Here is a 13089-nt window from a genome sequence, read left to right on the forward strand (position 1 = left end):
AGTGTGGCGCACCCCACAAAGCCACGGAACTTATTGTCCAGCAAGGCAATGTACGAGCTGTTGGTCGCTTCATAATGGTGTCGTCTGTGTACACGAAATGGAAAGGTTATGTTCGACTACTTGGAGACCATTTGTAGCCATTCATGGACTTCATGTTCCCAAATATATCACCGGGCCAAATTTATTCGCGGTTGGTTTGAAGAACATTCTAAACAATTGGAGTAAATTATTTGGTCACACAAATCGTCCGACATAAATCCGTCGAACATTTATGGAACATAATCCAGAGGTCAGTTAGTGCACAAAATCCAGCTTCGGCAACACTTTCGTAATTATGGACGGCTACAGAGACTACATGGCTCACTATACACTACTGGCCATTAAAATTGCTACACCCAGAAGAAATGCAGATGATAAACGGGTATTCATTGGACAAATATATTATACTAGAGCTGACATGTGATTACATTTTCGCGCAATTTGGGTGCATAGATCCTGAGAAATCAGTACCCAGAACAACCACCTCTGGCCGTAATAACAGCCTTGATACGCCTGGGCATTGAGTCAAACAGAGCTTGGATGGCGTGTACAGGTACAGCTGCCCATGCAGCTTCAACACGATACCACAGTTCATCAAGAGCAGTGACTGGCGTATTGTGACGAGCCAGTTGCTCGGCCACCATTGACCAGACGTTTTCAATTGGTGAGAGATCTGGTCAATGTGCTGGCCAGGGCAGCAGTCGAATATTTTCTGTATCCAGGAAGGCCCGTACAGGACCTGCAACATGCGGTCGTGCATTATCCTGCTGAAATGTAGGGTTTCGCAGGGATCGAAAGAAGGGTAGAACCACGGGTCGTAACACATCTGAAATGTAACATCCACTGTTCAAAGTGCCGTCAATGCTAACAAGAGGTGACCGAGGCGTGTAGCCAATGGCACCCCATACCATCACGCCAGGTGATACGCCAGTATGGCGATGACGAACACATGCTTCCAAGGTGCGCTCACCGCGATGTCGCCAAACACGGATGCGACCATCATGATGCTGTAGAAAGAACCTGGATTCATCCGAAAAAATGACGTTTTGCCATTCGTGTACCCAGGTTCGTCGTTGAGTACACCATCGCAGGCGCTCTGTGATGCAGCGTCAAGGGTAACCGCAGCCATGGTCTCCGAGCTGATAGTCCATGCTGCTGCAAACGTCGTCTAACTGTTCGTGCAGATGGTTGTTGTGTTGCAAACGTCCCCGTCTGTTGACTCAGGGATCGAGACGTGGCTGCACGATCTGTTACAGCCATGCAAATAAGATGCCTGTCATCTCGACTGGTAGTGATACGAGGCCGTAGGGATCCAGTACGGCGTTCCGTATTACCCTCCTGAACCCACCGATCATATTCTGCCAACAGTCATCGGATCTCGACCAACGCAAGCAGCAATGTCGCGATACCATAAACCGCAATCGCGATAGGCTACAATCCGACTTTTAGCAAAGTCGGAAACGTGATGGTACGCATTTCTCCTCCTTACACGAGGTTCAAATGGTTCAAATTGCTCTGAGCACTACGGGACTCAACTTCTGAGGTCATTAGTCCCCTAGAACTTAGAACTAGTTAAACCTAACTAACCTAAGGACATCACACACATCCATTCCCGAGGCAGGATTCGAACCTGCGACCGTAGCGGTCTCGCGGTTCCAGACTGCAGCGCCTAGAACCGGACGGCCACTTCGGCCGGCCCCTTACACGAGGCATCACAACAACGTTTCACCAGGCAACGTCGGTCAACTGCTGTTTGTGTATTAGAAATCGGTTGGAAACTTTCCTCATGTCAGCACGTTGTAGGTATCGCCACCGGTGCCAACCTTGTGTGAATGCTAGTCATTTGCATATCACAGAATCTTCTTCCTGTCGGTTAAATTTCGCGTCTGTAGCACGCCAAATTCGTGGTGTAGCAATTTTAATGGCCAGCAGTGTATCTGCAGAGGACTTCCAACGGCTTACGTCCATGCCACATCGAATTGCTGCACATGCCGGGCAAAAAGAGGTCCGACACGATATTAAGAGGAATGCTACAACTTTTGTCACCTCAGTGTATGCGGACAGGTCTGAAGTACGCACATGCTTGTCTACATGGAGTAGACTTCGGAAGTTTTAGAGCACCGCTTCCAAAAATCCTGTTCCTCCGGTCAAGGGAGCCAATTTTCCTCTGCCCGCCACGGGCGCTAGGCAACCCGTCGGTACCATCCACTTGACCCATGCACGGATTAAAAACAGGCAGGCAAGCGAGCACGCGATGAGGAGCGGGCAGCTTAGCGCCCCTTCCTGACCTCGCCACTAATTACTGCTGCCTTCATTAACTCGCGGCGACGAACGGAACAGGCGGATACTTTTCACTCGCGCGCCAGCCGCTTCCGGACGACCCCCCGATGTCGGCCAAGGCCCTAAATCACCCCCATTAGCGCGCCGCTCCGGAATATTAAACAACGACCGCCGAAATTAGGCACATGTGCCGCTACTAATTTCCCGGGGCGCGCGAGGGTCACACGTGACTTGTAAGCTGTACTACCTGTTGTTGTTCAGGCTGGCGCGCTACACTTGCAGAAGTTGCTCTAAAATGCGCGCCGCCCGTATACCAGCAGTCTGACGACCGCTACAGAGCCACCAGTCACCAGCTGAGGATTTCATTATACCGCTCTCAGTCATTCACTAACTTAACAGTTTTATTTATTTATTGTTCCGTGGGACCAAATTAAGGAGAAGTCTCCATGGTCATGGAACGAGTCAATACATGAAATTATAACACGACAGTAGAAACAGATAAAATGAAATACAAGAAACGTATTCAGGCGACAATTCGTAAGTTTAACTAAAGAAAATCTAACAATGTAACACCGGAATTTGCTTAATTTTTCAGCTCTTCCAGGAGCTCCTCGACAGAATAGAAGGAGTGAGCCATGAGGAAACTCTTCAGTTTAGACTTAAAAGCGTTTGGGCTACTGCTAAGATTTTTGAGTTCTTGTGGTAGCTTATTGAAAATGGATGCAGCAGAATAGTGCACTCCTTTCTGCACAAGAGTCAAGGAAGTGCATTCCACATGCAGATTGGATTTCTGCCTAGTATTAACTGAGCGAAAGCTGCTAACTCTTGGGAATAAACCAATATTGCTAACAACAAACGACATTAAAGAAAATACATACTGTGAGGGCAATGTCAGAATTCCCAGACTCTTGAATAGGGGTCGACAAGACGTTCTCGAACTTACACCACATATAGCTCGAATAGCCCGTTTTTGAGCCAAAAATACCCTTTTTGAATCAGAAGAATTACCCCAAAAAATAATACCATAGGCTGTAAATGAAAATACTAATGAGAAGAAACGCAGTACATTAAAAGGAGGAGTTCCCTTTGTAGCTTTGCTGCCTCAAAACTGCTTACGTGCCGCTGCACACTGCACTCTTCTGTAATTATTGAATACCATTGGGTGATAACCTGTCAGTCCAAATGATTCGAATATGGATTAATAAAAAAATAAAATAAAAAAAAATTGCAAGCTGTGGGTAGGGCTCGCGCACTGAGGTTTCCGTACAAACTCAATTATGTGTCTAGACAGTTAATCTATTCCGGGAATCGAGGATCTCGACGATTTTTGTCTGTTGTCGATAATGTTGGTTCAGATGACTCTACGCACTATGGGACTTAACATTTGAGGTCATCAGTCCCCTAGACTTAGAACTACTTAAACCTAACTAACCTAAGGACATCACACACATCCATGCCCGTGGCAGGGTTCGAACCTGCGACCGTAGCAGCAGCGCGGTTCCGGACTGAAGCGTCTAGAACCACAACGGCCGGCGATAATGATGCTGGCAAGATATCGATCCCACAGATTCCAAGACTTTCGACAATGTTGTAAATTCAATTCTGAAGTCGGATAACAAAAGAAATATATTTTCATTTGATATAACTATAAATCAATAATAATTTTCTGAGTTTTTCCTTCATTTGTAATGTGAAACCATTCTTCTTGCCTAATTTTGATCTGCCAGGAAATTTCATGTCGTGGTCAAAGTCTGCGGGACAAGCTTTAAACGCACTTTTCTCTTCTTCAACACGTTTTGGAGATGTCTTAAACGCTTGATTTAGAGATGTTACTTCATTAAGATTTATGACAACAACAACGTTGGCAATTACTCGCACACGTCCACTACTTAACAATGTCTGCTGATAATTGCCTGGTGGAATGCTCATCAGTTGTTTAGAGTTGTTAGTTCAAGCTGCGCTGATTTCGCTGTACGCCAGGAACAAAATAAGTCTCGGAAATTTTTGGACGGTTAATAATTTCAATATACAGTTTTAATGCTCGACAATAATATTTATTTAATAATTCGTTATCAACCGCCTTTCGGCTTCTTAGGCCTTCGTCAGACAACTTAATACTAAACAGACAGTCCACACAACATCAGCGAATATCCACAGCTGTAAAAAGATTGTTGTACGAAGAGATGTTACATTTTATGACTATGCAGATACAAAACATAAGGACAACGTAATACCCAACGAAACTGATAAGATTTATTTGGTTAGAGCCTTTTTATGTATTATATTATTCTTGAGTTTTGTATCGATATAGTCGTAAAATGTCATGTATCTTTGTAAAGCTATGAGTTTTGGCCGAAGTTGTGTGAACTATTTGTTCAGTAATAAGTTATCTGACGTTGGCGTAAGAAGCCGAAAGCCGGTTCATAACGAACTATCAAATATTACTGTGGGACTTAATACTGTGTATTCAAGTTATTAACATGTCTATGTTCCTCGGAGAATCGACGGAATATTATATATATATTTTTGGACGCTGTATGTAATGAACGAATAAAACGTTAGTGAATGTGCGTAACAAATAAAGAGTATTTTATTGGTGGTAACAGGTATTGGGTATTTAATAATAATCATCAGACCAAATTCAGAGGAGCCAATGCGCGTAGCCGCTGTTTCTATGACGTTGTTTCAGTCAGTTACTCTCATTGGGGAAGATCGGTTCAAATCCCCGTCCGGCCATTCAGAATTAGGTGCTTCAGTGGTTAAGTCAAATGCTTGGGTGGTTCCTCTGAAAAGCATGGGGTTGTCGATGAAGTGTTAAACCCTTATCTTTGTTTTTTTCGTCGCCTGCATTGTTTAATACTTTTGCTAATATTCTGCAGAGGCGAAACTTCCTGGCAGATTAAAACTGTGTGCCAGACCGAGACTCGAACTCGGGACCTTTACCTTTCGCGGGCAAGTGCTCTACCGACTGAGCTACCCAAGCATGACTCACGCCCCGTCCTCACAGCTTTACTTCCGCCAGTACCTCGTCTCCTACCTTCCAAACTTTACAGAAGCTCTCCTGCGAACCTTGCAGAACTAGCACTCCTGGAAGAAAGGATACTGCGGAGACACGGCTTAGCCACAGCCTGGGGGATGTTTCTAGAATGAAATTTTCACTCTGCAGCGGAGTGTGCGCTGATATGAAACTTCCTGGCAGATTGAAGTCGTGCTTGGGTAGCTCAGTCGGTAGAGCACTTGCCCGCGAAAGGCAAAGATCCCGAGTTCGAGTCTCGGTCCGGCACACAGTTTTAATCTGCCAGGAATTTTCGTATCAGCGCACACTCCGCTGCAGAGTGAAAATCTCATTCTGGATTCTGTAGAGGCATTTTGATCATAGAACCCTAGAATCAACCATAGTAGAGTTCAAATATTTTTTCTGAATTAAAAAAAAATACATTAGCAAAAAAATTTTTTGTTATTATTGTTTGCGAATTCGTTGGTTATATAGACCATTCACTTAATTCTGAATAATATTTGTCACATTTGAATACCGTTTGCATCACTAATGTCCGCATGAACGGAGGAAGAGACGAAGCATCTTGTCAGGTAGGGCAGGGAAGAGTAAGGGAAACGGCCGTGCCCTTCACAAAAATCAATCCTGCATTCTCCGTAACCGATTTAAGGGAACCGCGGTAAATCTAATCCTACGGGGCGATACTTCCGGATACGAGTCTAGTATCTTACCGCTGCACCACCTCACTCGTTTCATGGTGAATGTACTCGCCCAGGCTAAAGAGGAAAAAAAGGTTAAATTACTGAAAGAAATAAGTCACAAAAAGTAATTCATGTTCTTTTAGACAATGAATCGGGAGCGCCACAGAAGAAAAGAGAGTTGTTCCCCGTTAGGACAGCGAAACGAATGAATTCTCATTCTGAGTACCTGTCGACCGTGGCACAAAGACAGCATGACTTCCAACTGCATTGTGAAGAAAGTCTAAAGTCGTCCACACTGTCTCTGCGCCTTTGAGACTGACATTCTGCTGACGTTTAAGTCTGCCTGACAGAAACGGAGAAAACAGAAACTGCACTGCAGACTCATGAACCTTAATTTACCCTCAAGTTTCCCAGCGCCAGCCGGGTAGGAAACTGGTTGTTTTAACGTGTAAACAGTAATTTGCGTAATGTAATGTCATTCTGATGAGTTGGCTGAATTTGTCGCAATCCACAAGGTGAATAAGTTTGCTGTATAATCCAGAACAATCCCGCTACTCCGTTGTTAAGTATCTGTTACCACTAGACACGGCCTATTTGCATAGAAATTGCAATCCTGAGATTGGAGCGCTGACGCTAATGAATTCACTAGTCTTCCGTTTACGCATTACGGTATGAATGAGTCTCCGGGGAACGTCGCTTGAAAGTTGACAACGCCGCGCTCTGCTAGTCTTCTGAGTGAGACAATCTCGCAGCCTACACTTAAAATGCCAGACACTGTCTTCTCTAACGAACGAAGGAACCGGTGGAGTCTATTTTTAGAGACACTAATCATTTTTCAGTACGCTGTAGCTTTGACATATATGAAGAAAAGAAGTGTTGTTCTTTTTCTTGCCAAACATGGAAGTTGCGTAATAATTTGTCACGTTACCGGCCTAAATAGCTTAGTACTGTAATTTGAACTGTGAAATTTTCTCGAGTGCTCAGTTTCCTGGTTCTAAATCGTTGGAAGTCAGAAGGCTTCCGACAGACAGAAGTTTATGTACAAAATTCCTGCCGCTACGACCGGTGTACAGTAGTACATCTAAAGGGTAGGATGACATTAGAGGAACGCATTTAGAAATAATCATGTCATATTTTCGTGCTTCGATATGTTGCGACAGGATGTGTGTACCAAAAATGGATGAAAAGGATAAAAGAAACGCATTAAAGATAAATAACGCATCAGATTTTCGTAAAATATAAAAAAATGGTTCAAATGGCTCTGAGCACTGTTGTGTCTAGACAAGACAGCCTAGACACAATGACAGGAAGCCGAAAGGCACGCGCTTAAACTCACGCACGCTGGCGTGAGGTCTGGAAAATGACAAGGAATTATAGTAGCCAAAAATAGTACATAGCTTCTGGAATACTTAACTTTAATCCATAATTGTATAACATCGCTCTTGATGATACATGCTTCATATAATAAATATCAATTGAATACGGCGCCTTGCTAGGTCGTAGCAATTGACTTAGCTGAAGGCTATGCTAACTATCTTCTCGGCAAATGAGAGAGTCTTCGTCAGTGTAGCATCGCTAGCAAAGTCGTCTGTACAACTGGGGCGAGTGCTAGTAAGTCTCTCTAGACCTGCCGTGTGGTGGCGCTCGGTCTGCTATCACTGACAGTGGCGACACGCGGGTCCGTCGTATACTAATGGACCGCGGCCGATTTAAAGGCTACCACCTAGCAAGTGTGGTGTCTGGCGGTGACACCACAAACACTATGGGACTTAACTTCTGAGGTCATCAATCCCCTAGAACTTAGAACTACTTAAACCTAACTAACTTAAGGACATCACACACATCCATGCCCGAGGCAGGATTCGAACCTGCGACCGTAGCGGTCACGCGGTTCCAGACTGATGCGCCTAGAACCGCACGGCCACACCAGCTGGCCATAAAATATACAAAGTATGTTTGAGAAGATGGTGAATGGTCTCAGAAAATAAAGGAAACAAAGGTTACAAACAAAATACCTTTACTGGCCTTCAAAGCAAACACTAGTAGTTACAACACGCTTCTGAAATCGGTTGTAAAACTGTTGCAAATTGTCAGCGAACGCTTCTTGTGTAATCGCTCGAAGCGCTGTGATCACGTGTTGTTGAACATAAAACCTCTGCGTGCTCAACTTTCTGCCTCCACGCAACGTGACCGTTCTTCAATGCCCTCCTTATTGTCGAGATTTAGCGCCGGCTGACTTCTTTTCGTTTTCCCGCCTTAAATTAGCCCTGAAAGGATTACGCTTCGCAGACGTTCCGCATGACCACAATGCTTAGGGCGATTCCACAAAAAGCGTTTGCTAACAGTTTCCAACAACTTTACAACCAATGTCAGACGTGTGTTGTAGCTAATGGTGACTACTGTGAAGGCCAGTACAGGTATTTTGTTTGTAACTCTTGTTTCAGTTATTTTCTGATACCAAACGCCGAATCTTTCAGACGCGCCTTGTAGATATTCTATATCGGTATAGTATGTTTTACATTTAGGTTCTTAAGTCTTTCGCATTTCGCTGTAAATACGGATGTGATCTCTTTTGAGGCGACTGATTCACCACGTCACGATTGAGAGCTTCATTTACATTTCGGAATTCTGGTGCTTTCGCTCTGAAATACTAATAGGTCAATGAAAACCCGACATACAAAACACCATTGCCGGAGTTTTTAGTAAAATATATTTCTCCCACAGTTTTCTTTTTAAAATGAAGCCAATATGATTTCGTTGAAAAGAAGTTTGTGGTGGTATAAAAACGTCAGCTGTGTGAAAGAGGCCGGCCGTTGTGACTGAGCGGTTCTAGGAGCTTCAGTCGCAGGTTCGAATCCTGCCTCGTGCATGGATGTGTGTGATGTGCTTAGGTTAGTTGGGTTTAAGTAGTTGTAAGTTCTAGGGGACTGATGACCTCAGATTTTAAGTCCGACAGTGCTCAGAACAATTTGAACCATTTTGTGTAAAAGAGCCGTCGTGAAATTCCAGAAGCAGTCGTCGATTACTTAGCGTTCACATGACACCAGTAAGGATAATTGCAATTAATATTCGTGGTCCATTAATTAACTAACATGGTCCATAAACTAACTAACGCATTCCACTCACAGGTGTAGAGGATTGTGCGATGTCGACCGTCAGTATCCGACCTAAAGCGTATTTAGACGACTGTGTTGGAGTAAAATGTGATCAGCACAAAATTACTCCGACCACTAATGTCGAGTGCCGAACGCGCGCCGCTAGTTCTCAGTTGGTCTTACGGGGCTGAGAGCGGCGTGATGCATTTGCCAAGTGAAAGACAAAAAATATTTTGTGTTATCAGGCATCGAATGTAGGTTTTCCATGTGGAAATCAAACAGTTCAGTTACGGAGTTGTAAGTTGTTTGTAAAATCTCTATCATGGCTATCAGGTGTTTTAGTCATAGAAGCACATATTGGTATGAGTAAAGTGTATTAACTTGTTTCACTGCTTATTTCATGCTGAAAGGCATCGAAAATTCTTCGTTGTCTGTCAGAAGGTAAGTGACGTAAATGAAGCAATTGGGCGAAACGGTGATTGAAACGAGGTATTGAGATAGCTACAACAAACTTTTATGGAATTTCACTACAGACATGCAGGCTGGACGCTTATCTCCATTTGCGATTCACGACGCTGTCTAGAAACGCGCCAGTGTTTCTACTAAAGCAGAAGTGCTATATGGCGGGAATGATTGTTTAAATGAGCTTACGCAGTCGAAACTGAAATCTTGTGACTACTAGTCGCAAAATATTACTACTCAATATTATTATGAACTCTATTTTTTGCAAAGTCGCCACTAACAAGGGGACCCTTCATACTGTAAATCACGGATTTTGATGCGCTTCAAATATGTTGCAGAGGCACTTACCCTGAGTACGTGGCTATCCGGTTTTTAGCGACGGGCCTTGGTTTTTGAGAAAATCGATTTTGAAGTTCATTGCGCGGTTTGTATATGTGTAACATTAGGTGTATTCCGAGCAAGTCAGCGTAGCACAGTGATGAAAGTTCACGGCTACCGCGCTGGAGGTACCGTGTTCGCATCCTGCTAGTACAATTTTTTTTTTTTTTAAATCGGCCAAGTTTTTCAGTTTTATTTCAAAGAATATCAACACAATGTAAGGTGTGCGAAATTATGAAGATATACTTAGTTATTAAATTTTTCTGTCATACAATATTACAAAATCTTATTTTTCACCGTCCACGTTGCTTGATGTGCCAGAGCAATATTGTGAGTGATTAGAAACAACCGAAGCACAAATTTTCGTAGCACCAAGCGCATCTTATGAAAGCAACCGTCTTGCAGGCGCACGGTTTCTTGATGAGCGATACCGGTAAACAAAATTCTTTTGCATTCAAAAAGATTTCTCTTTCATCCGCTAATTTCGATGTGAACCATGCGTATCTAATCAAGCTTTCAAAATTAGATGCACTGAATTGATGTAGGATTAGCGAATGTAATTTTTTCGAATCTTCCCTAGAAACGATCTCTCTATTGTCTTTCATCAAGTCGGGAGCATTCTGAATAATTTTCGTGAAGATTTTCACCTGTCGGTGAAAATAAACATCTCAGGGCTGGCAACAAGAAGTGCACTTTGGTGGCACCACTTTTAGGGTGTAGGTGCTCGCTTTCCTTTCATCAGTGAATAGATGATCGTATAAAGCTGAATCGGTTTGCCCTCCCCACAAATCGATAATGTACAACAAAAATTTCCATCCCACATACGGAAGAATTACAGAACCCAAAAATTCTTAATACACCAGTTTCACGAACTTCTCGGATTTTGTGCAGGACACGACTACGTTTGTGTATTTCCGAGTTAATTCGTCAACTCGTTTTTGAACGTTAGGACCAAATTTTCCGGACGGTTCTTCCATAAATAAAAAAATATGGGACTAGGATTCGAACACGGTACCTCCACAGCGGTAGGGGTGAACCTTTACCACTACGCTACGCTGACTTGCATGGAATATATGTAATGTTACGGTTACACAAAGCGCGCAATGAACTCCAAAATTGATTTTATCAAAAACCAATGCCCGTCGCTAAAAAACCGGATAGCCAGGTACTCAGGGTAAGTGCCTCTACAACATATGTGAAGCGCATCAAAATTCGTGTTTTTCAGTATGGAAGGTCCCCTTGTAAGTGCAAACAAGTCAGTTCGCGCTGACTTCTACCGATTGTTCTGCTGCCCACCATCCGTCGCACGAAGGTCCAAATTACATACAGGCCTTACGTGTACAATAAACGCTATTGTTTTGCACGTCTTGTGTACGTTCATGTTAATTGCGTCAACATCCCCGTCTTATTTAGGTTTTTGTTTGACTCATACCCCTACCGAAGAGGCGGTCCTCCGCTACGTGGTAGAGAGTTACTCTTCGTGCAAACTGCGGAACATGCATGTTTACCGCGCTGTACGGGTTTCAGAATACGAAAACCGCCACGACGCTTGACGTAACTACTGGGCACCGAAAGCATTGCCTAAGGCACCCTCCGAAAACGCTCGCATAAATAACGCTCGAGGTGGTTGCAGAATTACCCAGGCAAGGTCGTGAGCACGCCGCTCTTAATTACAACGTATTAATTACATTCTTTGATCCGTACGGGCGCTAGCTTCTGATTAATTTAATCGCAAAGGACTAGCCGCTTCAGGCGCACGCTGGAAGCCAAAGTACATCGAAATGGCAGCTCAAAGCTGGCTCCGTGTCGTCATACTGTATAGCCCACAGACACACGCAGTGGCCAGGGAGCGTTTGCCTAGCAAAATGCAGCTGATAGGACAGCGCAAAATAATTTAGACAAGAGATCTGTATAATACGAAAAGTTGCAACTGACTCTAAAAATAAGGTAAAGGATATCACCCACACTAAAAGGAATCGTTTAAATTTCGGTTACACGATAAATCACTTAAATCTAAACCCTGTCATTTCAACTAAATACCTAGGAATTACCACTACGATCAACTTACACTGGAAACGTAGTGACGAAGGAAAATCAAAGAGAACGTTTTATTGGCAGAACGCTTAGAAGATGCAATAGGTTCCTAAAGGGACTGCCTACATTACGCTTGTCAGTTATCTGCTAGAGGACGGCTGACCAGTATGGGACCCTTACGAGATAGGATTTACGGAGGACATCGAAAAAGTACAAAGAAGACCCGGGCTCTGAGCACTATGAGACTTACAATCTGAGGTCATCAGTCCCATAGAACTTAGAACTACTTAAACCTAACTAACGTAAGGACATCACACACATCCATGCGCGAGACAGGATTCGAACTTGCGACCGTAGCGGTCGCTCGGTTCCAGGCTACAAAGAAGGAAGGCTCATTTTTGTATTATCGCGAAACAGGGGAGAGAATGTTCAAAAAAATGGTTCAAATGGCTCTGAGCACTATGGGACTCAACTTCTGAGGTCATAAGTCCCCTATAACTTAGAACTACTTAAACCTAACTAACCTAAGGACATCACACACATCCATGCCCGAGGCAGGATTCGAACCTGCGACCGTAGCGGTCGCGTGGTTCCAGACTGACGCGCCTAGAACCGCTCGGCCACCTACGGCCGGCGGAGAGAATGACACGGATATAAGCGAGTTGGGGTTGCAAACATTAAAACATCGGCGTTTGTCGATTCGTCGAGACCTCTTAACGAAATTTCAATCACTAACTTTCTCTCTGAATACGAAAATATTTTATTGGCGTCAACCTACACAGAAAGAAAGGATCATCTTAATAAAATAAGAGATCTCAGAACTAGTACGGAAAGATTTAAGTGGTCATTTTCTCCATGCGGTATTCGAGAGTGGAATGAAAGACAAATCGCGTGAAGGTTGCTCGATGAACCCTCTGCCAGATACTTGAATGTTAACTGAGGAATAGTGATGTAGATGTAGATGCAGGAGAAAAGGTGGTTAACTGGGTAAGTCCAGCGTAACGAAAGTGATCCTTTCTAAAACCAAGACAACAGTATTTACTTCGTGACAAAAGCACAGATGGAAATGGTGATTCATAGACAAGGTAGTAACGCTTGTTTCGCA

General features: G+C 43.7%; 1 protein-coding gene across 1 annotated transcript in view; it reads right to left on the bottom strand.

Moving 5' to 3' along the window:
• The window catches only part of LOC124715572, a 397577-nt gene that overhangs the window by 172908 nt on the left and 211580 nt on the right, over window positions 1-13089 (bottom strand). The window lies entirely within an intron of this gene.

Source organism: Schistocerca piceifrons, chromosome 1 (assembly GCF_021461385.2).
Source record: "Schistocerca piceifrons isolate TAMUIC-IGC-003096 chromosome 1, iqSchPice1.1, whole genome shotgun sequence".
NCBI lineage: Eukaryota > Metazoa > Arthropoda > Insecta > Orthoptera > Acrididae > Schistocerca > Schistocerca piceifrons.